The sequence below is a fragment of the Monodelphis domestica genome, chromosome 1, assembly GCF_027887165.1.
Source record: "Monodelphis domestica isolate mMonDom1 chromosome 1, mMonDom1.pri, whole genome shotgun sequence".
Taxonomy (NCBI): Eukaryota; Metazoa; Chordata; class Mammalia; order Didelphimorphia; family Didelphidae; genus Monodelphis; species Monodelphis domestica.
The window spans coordinates 357,420,780-357,434,141 of record NC_077227.1 but is presented as its reverse complement, the minus strand read 5'-3'; the positions used below and the strand labels follow the sequence as shown (position 1 = coordinate 357,434,141).

General features: G+C 39.8%; 1 protein-coding gene and 1 pseudogene across 3 annotated transcripts in view; one reads left to right on the top strand and one right to left on the bottom strand.

Moving 5' to 3' along the window:
- The window catches only part of LOC103105482 (splicing factor, proline- and glutamine-rich-like), a 71,431-nt pseudogene extending 59,046 nt beyond the window's left edge, over positions 1 to 12,385 (top strand).
- Positions 1 to 13,362, bottom strand: part of SGCD (sarcoglycan delta) — a 1,484,556-nt gene that overhangs the window by 1,019,184 nt on the left and 452,010 nt on the right. The window lies entirely within an intron of this gene.

Genomic DNA, 13,362 nt, shown 5'->3' with positions numbered 1-13,362 from the left:
GTTAAGAATCATTGGTCTACCAGAAGACGATGACAAAAGAAAAATTCTAGACACAATACTACAGGAAATTATTCAAGAAAATTGCCCCAATATTCTAGAAGAAGAGGGAAAAGTGGAGATTGAAAGAATCCACAGATCACCTCTTGTACTTAATCCCCGACTAACAACACCCAGGAATGTTACAGCCAAATTTAAGAACTATCAGACCAAAGAAAAGATATTATAAGCTGTCAAGAAAAAGTCATTCAGATACCATGGAACCACTGCGAGGATAACACTGGATCTGGCTGCATCAACACTGAAGGACCAAAAGGCATGGAATATGATAATATGGAAAGCAAGGGAACTAGGTTTACAACCAACGATCAACTACCCAGCAAAACTGAGTATATTCTTGCAGGGGAAAGTATGGTCATTCAAAAAACAGAAGAATTCCAAGAATGTGAAAAAAGACCAGACCTGAACAGAAAATTTGATGTCCAAGCACAGAACCCAAGAGAATCGTCAAAAGGTAATTAAAAAAATAAGTAAAAAAAGAAAAACAAAACAAAACAAAATTTTTAAGAGACTCAATAAGTTAAAATGATATGTATCTCTATAAGAAAAGAGGTCATTTGTAACTCTTAAAAATTGTTATTATCACCTGGGCAACTAGAAGAATCACACTTAGAGGGAAGAGTGACAAACTGTATAGGATGAAAGGACAAGACATAAATAAGTATATAGATATATGCATGCATAAATACATATACATGTGTGTATATGTGTGTGTGTGTATATATATATATATATACATATACATATACAACTAGAGCTAAAGAAAAGAGGTTAATACTAAAAGAAATGGGAAAAGAAACAAATGGGCGTAAATTTATTTGTCACAAAGAAGCTCATGGCGGGAGGGGGGAGAACATCAATACACTGGAAGGGTAAAGAGGTTAGATTAGGAAATACTTAAGTCTTACATGCTTTGAAACTGACCCAAAGAGGAAGAACAATCCATTGGGGCAAAGAATTGATTTGTGCCCTATAGGGGAGTAGAAGGGTAATAAACAGACTGGTGTGGAGGGAATCAGTACAAGGGAGGGAGAGGGTGTGGGGGGAAAATTTTAGAAAGACTACAGGGAAAATAAGGGAGGGGTAAAAATTGAGGGGGGCAGAAAGGGAAGTAAAATAAGGGTGGGGACTAGGGGAACTAATTAAAAACAAGAAATCTTTATAACAAAAACCTCTGACAAATGTCTAATTGCTCAAAATTATAAAGAACTAAACCAATTGTACAAAAAATCAAGCCATTCCCCAATTGATAAATGGGCAAGGGACATGAATAGGCAATTTTCAGTTAAAGAAATCAAAACTATTAATAAGCACATGAAAAAGTGTTCTAAATCTGTTATATTCAAAGAAATGCAAATCAAGACAACTCTGAGGTACTACCTCACACCTAGCAGATTTGCTAACATGACAGGAAAGGAAAGTAATGAGTGCTGGAGGGGATGTGGCAAAGTTGGGACATTAATTTATTGCTGGTGGAGTTGTGAATTGATCCAACCATTCTGGAGGGCAATTTGGAACTATGCCCAAAGGGCGATAAAAGACTGTCTGCCCATTGATCCAGGCATAGCACTGCTGGGTTTGTACACCAAAGAGATAATAAAGAAAAAGACATGTATGAGAATATTCATTTTTGTGGTGGCAAAAATTGGAAAATGAGAGGATTTCCTCTAATTGGGGAATGGCTGAACAAATTGCGGTATGTGTTGGTGATGGAATACTATTGTGCTCCAAGGAATAATAAAGTGAAGGAAACATCAAAGGCAGTCCTAGGCCCCAAACAACACAACCACCATGACTGGTTTGACGAGAACAACACTGCTATTAAAGACCTATTGAGCAAGAAGAACAAAGCCTTTATGGAGTGGCAAAATAACCCAAACTTTGCTCCTAAAAAGGACAGATTCAAGTCTCTCCAAGCCACGGCACAGCGTGAGATCAGGAATATGAAAGACCAATGGTGGGAAAAAAAGGCAGAAGAAATCCAGCGTTTTGCTGATACGAAAAACTACAAACAATTTTTCAGTACCCTCAAGACTGTCTATGGGCCATTAAAACCCACCACCACTCCCTTGCTATCCTCTGACGGTGACACTCTCATAAAACGTAAAAAAGGCATCAGCAACAGGTGGAAAGAACACTTCAGTCAGTTTCTCAACCGACCCTCTTCAGTCGACCAAAGCGCCCTTGACCAGATCCCCCAAAACCGCACTATTGAACAACTTGACATCCCTCCTTCAATAGAGGAAGTCCAAAAAGCTATTAAACAAATGAGTGCAGGAAAGGCACCCGGTAAAGATGGGATCCCAAACGAGGTGTACAAGGCCTTAAATGGAAAGGTGCTCCAAGTATTCCACATAGTGCTGACCAGCATATGGGAAGAGGACCACATGCCCCCAGAACTCAGAGATGCCTCCATCATAGCCCTATAAAAGAACAAAGGCTCATGAGCAGCCTGTGACAACTACAGAGGCATCTCACTACTCTCCACTGCTGGAAAGATCCTCACCCGTGTTATACTCAACAGACTCCTGTCATCTGTTTCAGAGAAGAACCTGCCTGAATCACAATGTGGCTTCCGACCAGATTGCAGCACCATTGACATGGTCTTCACGGTGAGGCAAATGCAGGAAAAATGCCTTAAGCAGCACCCGAGTCTCTACATTGTCTTTATAGACCTGATGGAGACTTTCAACACAGTGAATAGGGACGCATTGTGGGTGATACTCAGCAAGCTCAGTTGCCCAGCAAAATTCGTCAAACTGATCCAGCTCTTTCATGTCGACATGACAGGGGAAGTCCTATCTGGTGGAGAGATTTCTGATCGCTTCAACATCTCCAATGGCATGAAACAAGGCTGTGTCCTTGCTCCAGTACTATTCAACCTATTTTTCACCCAAGTATCACGACATGCTGTGATGGATCTAGACCTGGGCGTCTATATCAAATACCGGCTGGATGACTCACTATTTGACCTTCGCAGCCTGACTGCAAAAACAAAGACAACAGAGAGACTCATCCTGGAAGCTCTCTTTGCAGATGACTGTGCTCTCATGGCCCACCAAGAAAATAATCTCCAAACCATTGTGGATAGGTTCTCTACAGCAACAACACTGTTTGGTCTGACTATCAGCCTCAGCAAAACAACCTGCACCAGGGCGGCCAACTAACCAGCTGTGCATAACTATCGATGGCACACAGCTTTCCAATGTTAACACTTTCAAGTACCTGGGCAGCACCATTGCCAACGACGGGTCCCTAGACCACGAAATCAATGCCAGGATCCAAAAGGTGTGACAAGGAAGTCACTTTTAAAAGACTGATATATATTAATTTAAGGTCACCAAGGAATTCAGCTATGTAATTCCTAAATGAAAACTCAAATCAGCCGTCAACCTTTTATAGAGTTTTAATTACAAACAGGAGGAAGAAAGGAATTAGAGATAGAGAGATAGAGGTAGAGAGAAAGGGGAGAGAAGGGAATAGGGCTTGAATACCCCTTCTGTTTAGCTGGGCCAAAAGGCCCAAGCCCTTAGATAGCTGGGGCAAAGAAAGGAGATCAGTCCCTATTACTCACGTGACCAAAATGGAGAAACAGTCTCAGAGCCCCCACCTTCAGCTTCCTTCAGAGCAAGCTTCTCAGAGCACACTGCAACCACTCCGACAAAAAATTCCTAAAACCACCCCCCCTGAGTCTTCAGACCACTCTCTCTTTAAGGAAACCATCCAAGTTGCCTCCCCTCAGTTCTCACATCTACCAATCACTGTCCATCAATTTCCCTGTGCCAATGGAGGCTCTAGCTTAACCCAGGACCGCCCAGAGGTCTCTGGCTTTGCACATGTCTGTTGAAGGTCATATATTCAAATAATTAAATCTTTGATCCTTTGCTACAGCCCTTCCTAAATCGTGTTAACCTGAGTAGGGTAGAGATTGGAATAATTAAATTTTGATCTATGCTGCAGCCCTTCCTTAATCCTGTTAGGACTGAGTAGGGTGGAGATTGATTCCAAGTATCTCCATTGTATCAATTCTAAAATCAATCATGACTCAAAGAAATTCCTGTTCTATGCTTAAGCATAGGTCAAAGTCCTTTCCATTGTTCAGCAAAAGGTTTCTGTCCTAAAGTAATCTTAAGAAGGGAGGAGGGGGAAACTCTCATGTCAAAGGGGTTCACATTCCAATAGCCAAGACCCACTATCAATAGGGAATTTTTCAAGTATGAAATTTCCCAATGGTGAAATTTCCAACATTTATAAGTCTAAGAAATTTTGAGGTTTACAAAGGCCAGCCAGGCCCTCTAGAGGCTATGCTCCAAAGTCCTCCAACACAGAGGTGTAAGCACTGCAACGAAGCTCAAAGTGTACAATGCAGTGGTCCTCAGCTCGCTCCTGTACAGCTGTGAGACATGGACACTGTACCAGAAGCACATGAAACAGCTGGAGCAATTCCACCAATGCTCCCTCCGGTCAATCATGAGGATCCAATGGCAGGACCGAATCACCAATCAGGAAGTCCTCAACAGAGCCAACTCCATCAGCATCGAAGTCATGGTCCTCAAAACCCAGCTACGATGGTCTGGACACGTCATCCGCATGGACCCACAGCGAATACCAAAACAGGTATTCTATGGTGAACTGTCAGTTGGACTCAGGAAACAACGTCGACCAAAGAAAAGATTCAAGGATCAGCTAAAGTCAAACTTGAAGTGGGCTGGCATTACACCAAATCAACTAGAACTCGCTGCCTCTGACAAAAGCAGCTGGCAAACCCACATTAACCATGCCGCCACCACCTTTGAAGATGAGTGACGTCGATGTCTTGCCGCTGCGCGTGAACGCCGACACCAGGCCACAACCGCACCTCCCGTAACAACTGACATCCCATGTCCCATGTGCCACACACTGTGCGCCTCAGTCTTTGGACTCCAAAGCCACATGAGGGTACATCAATAGATTATAATGCACAAAGACAATTGTCATTCTCGGTCACCAAGAGACTACCACTACACTACTATTGTGCTCAAAGGAATAATAAAGTTCAGGTATTCCATGGTGACTGGAACAACCTCCAGGAATTGATGCAGAGTGAGAGGAGTAGAACCAGGAAAACATTGTACGCAGAGACTGATACACTGTGGGACAATGGAAGGTAATAGACTTCTCCATTAGTGGCAGTGCAATGACCCTGAACAACTTGGAGGAACCCAAGAGAAAAATCACTATCCACATCTAGAGGAAACACTGTGAGAGAAAAAACACAGAAGAAAAGCAATTGCTTGAATATATGGGTTGAAGGGATATGTTTGGGGATGCAGACTCTAAATGAACATCCTAGTGTAAACAACAACATGGAAATAAATCCTGATCAAGGACACAAGTAATATGCAATGAAATTGTGAGTTGGCTGTGGGAAGAGTGGGTGGAGAGGAGGGAGGGAAATAATGTGATTATTGTAACCAAGGAATAATGTTCTAAATTGCCTAAATAAACGTATTCAAATGAAAAACCAACAACAACAACAAACCTTTTACCTATTATTTTAGGATCTACACTAAATGAGGGCAGTGAAGTAGCTCAGTGGTCTTCAGGTCAAAACTGACCTTACATACAGTCTGGCTGTGGGACCCTGGGTAAGTCACTTAGCCCCCATTGCCTATCCCTTGCCACTCTTCTGCATTAGAACTGATAGTTTATCAATTCTAAGATGGAAAGTAAGAGATAAGAAGAATAACAATAAGAACAAGAACAAGAAGCATGAGCTTTGGGGAGTGAGTGGATAGAATAAAACAATGGAGAGAGCCCAATTTCATCTCTTCCTTCCCCACTCCACCCATTTGGGCACATTTCCCATGTCTACAAAGGATATCCTTTGACCTTCACATCACAGACATAATGTCTCCTTTCTTTGTTCAGTTTAGGTGAGCTATTTCCATCAAGCCTTAATTTATTCTCTCTGAAGTGATCACTCCCTCAAAATTTTCATTGATTTATCAGTAAACATTTATTAAGTGCCTACCCTGTGCCAAGTATTGCACTACAATTACTAGGAATATAAAAAGAGACAAAAGACAGTCCCTGCCCTCAAGAATCTTATAGATTAAAGGAGGAGAAAACATGCAAATAAATATATACATAGCAAGCTATTTACAAGGTAAACAGGAAATAATTAACAGCAGGAAGGCACTAGACTTAGAGAAGACTGATGAAGGCTTCCTTTAGGAGATGAGATTTTAGGTGGGCCTTAAATGAAGCCAAGGATGCTAATAGTTGCAGATGAGGAGAAAATGCATTCCAGATATCAGGGACAGAGAAATGTCATGAGGCAAGAGTTAGAATGCCTTGTTCCTGGAACAGCCAAGAGGCCAGTTTCAGTGGATTAAAGAATGTGTCAGGAAGTAAGGCATAAGAAGAATGTAAAGGTAGAAGAGGGGTTAGATTTTGAAGGACTTTTACTGAATACCAAATATAGGAGTCTACATTTGTTCCTGGACGTCATAGGGAATGCATGGAAATTAGGGAGTAAGAGAATTGGGGTTTGGAGGTGGGGAAAGGTAGGATGGGGTGATACAATCAGACCTGTATTTTAAGAAAGTAAATTTGGTAACTAAATAGAGGCAAACAGATTCACTGACTCTCTAGGCACTTAGCATATTCTAATACATGAGTTGGGATGGGATCAAGCCTGTGATTTTATTGATATAAAGAACTTACGGGGGAAATATCTCCATCTTCCAGTGCGTACCAGAACCTTCTTGGGAGCTATTGGCTTAGAAAGTTTCTTTGGAAACTGAGAGATTAGGTAGCTTGCCCAGGGGCACAGTTCATATGTGTCAGAGGAATGACCTGAATTCAGATTTTTCTAATAGCAAGTCTTGTCTATCCAAACCATAGGGTTTCTTTAATTTGTATTATAGTTATTCCTATACACTGATAACTGTAATTCCTATTAAGGGACTTTTTTTTTTCATCTCTATATCTCTAATACTTAGAATAATGCCTATAAAAAGTAAGTCAACATTTGTTGAATTGAGACTGAAAAAGTAAGCATTCTTAAAAACAAATGGAGGGCAGCTAGAGACTTACCAAACAACTTTGTTTATAAAATTGTCACTTAGGATCCTAGAATCAGAAGTGAAAGGAACCTTTAAGGCCATTTATAACTCATCTCTATCATTTTAAAGATGAGAAAAATAAAGCAAGGGACCTTCTAATTGATAAATTCTGTTATTCTCTTGTTTAATCTAAAGAAAAGTGTGGAAAGAGGAATGTTGACTTGATGTCTTTGGTCTTACAACAACTACAATAAACAACAACAACAAATACTTCTGACTTTTCTAATTGTTTCTTGTGCATTTTCTTTGCTGTCTTCTCCAATGAAGAGAAGCAAACTTCAGACCTATTGTGAACTTGCTGAGCATTCCATCCCTCCCCATACAAACACCCACACCAACAATTTAGTATCCTATTCACCACTAATCCTCTCTAATCCTAGATTTCTCTCACCATCTTTATTCTCCTCTTTGCTCAGGTCCTGATAAATAGTATTGAAAAATGTCTTACAAATATACTGAATGGGTCTATTGTAATATTATATCATTCAATTTCAACTTTCAATGATTCATAGCAAACATTTTACTCATCTTTGATTAACTATTGCACTTCACAAAGCAGCTGTTGCAAACGTTCTTTTCTTGAACCACTTACATGGAAATTGCTCCTCTCCCTCTGAGTAGATAACCTCACTCTAAGCTACAAAAAAGAAAGGAAAAAAGTACAACCTCTGAGGCCACCCATCACGAGCTTCCTATCCTCCCTAGTTCCACACTTCAATTGACTTAGCACTGTCCCTCATACTCATCTCCTTTGCTCTGATGTGACCCTTCAAATCAAAGCCAATGTCTTCTTTTGTGTTCTTGATTCTACACCCTCTCATCTGCTCTGGCATCCCCTCTTTCATCCTAATTTTTAATCTTCCTTTATCCAATTGTTCTTTCCCTGCTCCCTTTAAACCCACCCAGATTTATTTAATCCTAAAAAAAACCCTTCAATTGACCTTAAAATCCTTTTTATGAATCTTCTTAAATGTCTCTTCCATTTCATGTTCAAATTTCTAGAAAAAGTTATCTATACTCATTGTCCCTATTTTCCTAACTTCTATTTACTTCTCAATTCTTCAGAATCTGACTACTATCAGTAGTCAGTGAATGATACTATCATTCAAGTCAAGTCAAATCAAGAACCAATTATTAAGTACTAACTATGTTTAGTCACTGTGGGAATCTGGAGATACAAATACAAGCAAAAAGAAAGACAATACCTCCTTTCAAGTAATTTTTATTCAAAAGGGAGAAAACAAAACAATACAAAAAAAAATGGGAATCAGAGGGATACTGTTGAAATCTAAGATCTGAAGGATGTGGCTATTCTGGGGCCTTATTAGCAAAGATGCCAAGAAAAATTCACCAATTGGAAAAAGAGACCAGAGATCAGAGGAAGAAGGAAGCCAAATCTTCAAATGATATTGCTTTCTCTTAGTTTTCCTGTAAATCTTAAATCTACTCAGACTCTACTTTAGAAGATTTGATTAAGTTATTCCCCTATTTTTAACAATGAAGATACTTGATCAGGAATGTATTGGGAACTTTTAAAATTACTCCACCCTACTCAGACAGTGCCTTAGGGGAAGATAAAGTTGCAAACTCCTGATTGAACAATGAAAAGTCCCTAACTCATACTTATAGTTAAGCTAGAACCTTAAGCTGGGTCTATTTTTAGATCTAATACAAAAAGGTGCTAAGTACCTATAAAGGTTAAATTAATCACTAAAAGGTCAAGCAAGTTACAAAAGGCAAGCTTAACAAAAAGGTAAGAACCAAAGAAGATGAGAACTAAGAATGGGCAGTCCTGGGAAAAAGTGTCTACTGTGATTGGTAGACGTGAAAATGTAGGGGAGGTGACATGAGAGAAAATTTCTTTAAAACAAAGGGTTAAAAGGTAATCTAGTAGTTGGAGTTTGGAATTGAAGTGAGGACATTTTGAATGGAGTTTGCAATTGAATTCAGTGTGGAGTTAGACTTTGAACTCAGTTCAGGAGATTCAGTGGAGGACTGGAGCTTGCTTGGAGACCACCTTGTGGTGAGTGATAAAGACTAACTTGCTCTCCCTTAGGCTCAGGCCTAGGCCATTTTGGCCTATTATTTTTTTTTTTATAAATTCAAATACCATTTTCATTAACCATCGATCCCAACTTCTATTTGATATTGTTGACAATTCCCTCTTTCTGAATATTCTCTCTTCCCTTGGATTTTATGACATTCCTCTGTTGTAGTTCTCTTACTAATCAGGATAATTCTTCTTGGAATTCTTTGCCCCATCCCATATGATGTGACTTTTGTTGTTGTCTATTTCAGTCTGACTCTTTTTGTGACCACGTTTGGAGGTTTCTTAGCAAAGATATAGGAGTTATATGTTCCTTTGCCAGCTCATTTTACAGATGAGAAAACTGAAGCAAACTGAGGGTCAAGTGACTTGCTGAGGGTGACACAGTGTCTGAGGTCACCTTTGCATTCAGGAAGATGAATCCTCCTAACTTCAGGCCCAGTGCTCTGTCTATTGCACTACCTAACTGACCCTTACAGTGGTTCTATCTGAACCTATATGTCAAATGCCTCAGTCGATAGGTCTCCGTACCTGGAATTGGATAGACTAGATTAGAAATTGGGCTTCAGATACTTAGCTGGGTAACCCTGGACAAGTCACCGAATCTATACTTGCCTTAATCCATTGGAGAAAGAACTAGCAAACCATTTCAGTATGTTTGCCAAAAAACCCATGGACAGTGTTTCACAGTTACAAAGAGTGGCAAACAACTGAACAACAATTACCGTAGGTCTAATCAAAGGCTTTTTCTTAGGCATTCTTTTCTCTCTTCTTCTCTTGAACCCTACCTCATATCTGACTATATACTGAACATCACCACATGATTATCTCCTCAGTGTTTGAACCTCAACATGCCCCCAATTTACCATTTGTTTATTTTGCATATAGGTTGTATTCATATCTACAAATTGGTTGTAACATAACCACAACCACTTCCAGGGAGGACATAAGCTCCATGAACATAGAGACTATATTATTTTGGTATTTGAATTCCAGTGCCTACCTCAAGACTTCAAACATAATAGTTGATTAATGCTCATTGATTGATGGAATGTTAGAAATCTCCATGATTTCCCACAAATGTCTCAAAAGGTAATTATACACAATTCTCTTGTGTTTATACACAATGTTTTGGTATACCACTGATTTAGATGGTTTAGACCTGCTGCCTTTCTGCTCTTTAGAAGCATCAGAAAAGCTCAACTCCCTTTGATGGGAATAAGTAGAAAGACTTGAAATTGTTCAGCTAGTGGGTTTATATATTTTTTTTTAACTCTTCTTGTTACTGTTGAGAATTCTAAGACAAGTCACATGATAATAAAGAGAAGATTATGTTGTGCTTCAGTATGCAGTCCTGAATTTTGTCCTGTCACAGCCCCTAGCCCAGATGTATAAGGCATAGCAATAATCTCTGTTGATTATTAGAGATAAGAGGAGGGGTGAGGGAAAGATGACATCCACATATATTTGTTATAAGATTTTTAAAAGTCCAATAGGTAAAGGGTCAAGAAGAACATTTTGAGATAAGCAGGGTAGCCTCCATATTCCCTGAGCTACTTTTCTACTTTTGCCTCTCCTTCCCACTGATATATAGGTCCCAGTTCCATTAGGGCCAGCCCAGTCTCCTAAGGATTCCTTCCCACTGCCTCCAGCACAGGTACTAGCCATCAACAGAAGACCAGGCTTCCCTCCTGGGAGTATCCCTGGGACCTCAGTGGGAGGCTACTACCACCCCTGCCTCTGTCTCTTCTCTATCCATACTGCCCCAGGGATGAAGGAAAATACAGGTCTGGGACTGGAGACCTCCAGACCTCAGCTGGGATATTGGGTACTCAAGGTGGTGGGAGGGTAGGAGTATACTTAAGACCACTTTACCTCTGTCTTCTACCACCCAGCCCCTCAGCCTCCAGGTGACCATTCAGTCCCAAAGACAAAATGACAGTCTAGGCTTCACAGGCCAGCAACACAATCTGCCATACTAACAGCTGGACCCTTGCCAGTGGGACTGTGGGCCTTGCACGGAGAAGATCTTGGACTTTGAAGGGCTCGAAAGCATATTTGTATCACTTGATGAAGCCCAGAGAAAAAACTTTATTGTCACACAATGATGTCAGTTATTTGTTTGAAATCTGATATTATAGATGAGGCCTTTAAAAGGCTATTTGCTAAATATGGCGAACATGGTGAAGTTTTTTATCAACAAGAGTAAAGGATTTGGATTTCTCAAATGGGAATTTAAAGTCCTGTCGGAAATTGCAGAAGCAGAACTTGAAGATACAGCCTGTGAGAGGATGACAACTTTGTGTTCATTTTGCCATAGATGTAGTTGCCCTTTCTGTAAGAAATTTTTCACTCTATGTTTCCATTGAATTATCGGAAGAATCATTCAGGCATTTTGGATCTATAGAAAGGAATATCACAATCATGATCAATTGAGGAAGATATTCAGGAAAAGGAATTGTGAAATTGGCTGCTAAGCCATCTTCAAGAAAAGCATTTGAATGGTGCAGTAAAGGATTTTTGTTTACAACTACTCCTTGTCCAGTCATTGTGGAACCACTTGAACAATTAGATGATGAAGATGGTCTTTCTGAAAAGTTTACACATAAGAATCCACTGTATCAAAAAGAGAATGAAAACCCTCCACATTTTGCTCAACATGGCATCTTTGAGCCTGAATATTCCCAGATGTGGAAGTCTTTAGACAAAATGGAAAAAAAAAGCATGAAAAATGCAAAAGATAGGAAAGTGAAATGAAGATTGAATACTATGAATATTAAGCTAATCTTTTATGCTCGGATCTAATGTGTAGTCAAGAAGAACTTGAAAGGAATGGAAGAGTTTCATAATCAAGAAGTACAAAAACACAAAGAAAGTAAAGGCAAGAGGGAAAGCAGCATAGGAGCGAAGAAATGATTCAATGAAATGGAAAAGCAAATAAAATGTCAGAGAGAAGAAAATTATAGTCCGATGGTATCCACATATGAAAAAGATAAGAATGAGAGGCATAGCTGCAATGAATATGGGAGGTCCCTATGGCTTAGGAAGTCAGAAATTTCCACCTTTAGGTGGTAGTCATGTAGGTTTTGAGGCCAGCTCTGGAGTTCAAGCAACAATTCTGAGTGGTTCCATGATAGGAAGTGTCATGGTAAGAGTGAATGGTGTAGGATGAAAACAGTGCTCATCTACTGAGGCTTGCAGTGTAACTTGAGGACATCCAGAGGGGGTCACCATGGTCACCCAACCCAACAAATTAAATAGGTAACTGAAGTCGTAGTGTATCACCCACTTTCACAAAAAGCAGCAACTTTACTGAATACCCAGACATCAGGACTCATCAGGCATGTATAATGTAAAAGGAAATTTGGTGATCAGAATTAGCCATCTTTTGCTTTTTTAATAAAGTTGAAAGCTTCTTAAGGGTAGAGGAACTATATTTTACCTCTTTTTTTTTAATCCCAGTGCTTATCACAGTACTTGGTGCATAGTAGATATTTACTTAATGTTTATTGACTGATTTTGACTTTGTATCCCCATTTTAGCATAGAGCCTGACATATAAGTGTTTCATAAATGCCTATTATTGGGGGAGGGGAGGAATAACATTAGGAGAGGGAAGATGAAGGAAAGAAAGAGAAAGCATGTAAAGGAACTGTGTATAGAATGAAAATATGATTTTGAAGAACCCAGAAGTACAAGAACCCTTCATGAAAGGGAGTTTGTTCCTGGGTTTTGTGGGAGGAGATAAAAAGCAAGATGTAGAGCCAATGGGCTCTATTTATCCATTGAGCCCTGAGACAATAATTCTAGACCTTCCATGGAGGAATATATTAATTTTATGGACTATGATGACAATCCATAGCAGATGAAAATACTTGAGTAGAAAGTTCAGAGGCTCTAAGAAACTGTGTGGATGAAGAAAACACTCCACTCTAGATGCCAAGAGACCCACAGCCTGGATGTAGCTTAACCCTAATGACATTGAAAATCCTTCCCAATATGGTTCCAAATGAACATTTCCATCTTATAGTTCTCTCCATTAGGAAAATTTCACTTCAGGCATATTTGAAAAGCAAAGGTCATCCTGTTTCACCTGTTCATCAGGCACATGTAAAATGCTGATTTGTGCATAGGGGTCAGGGGCCTGAAG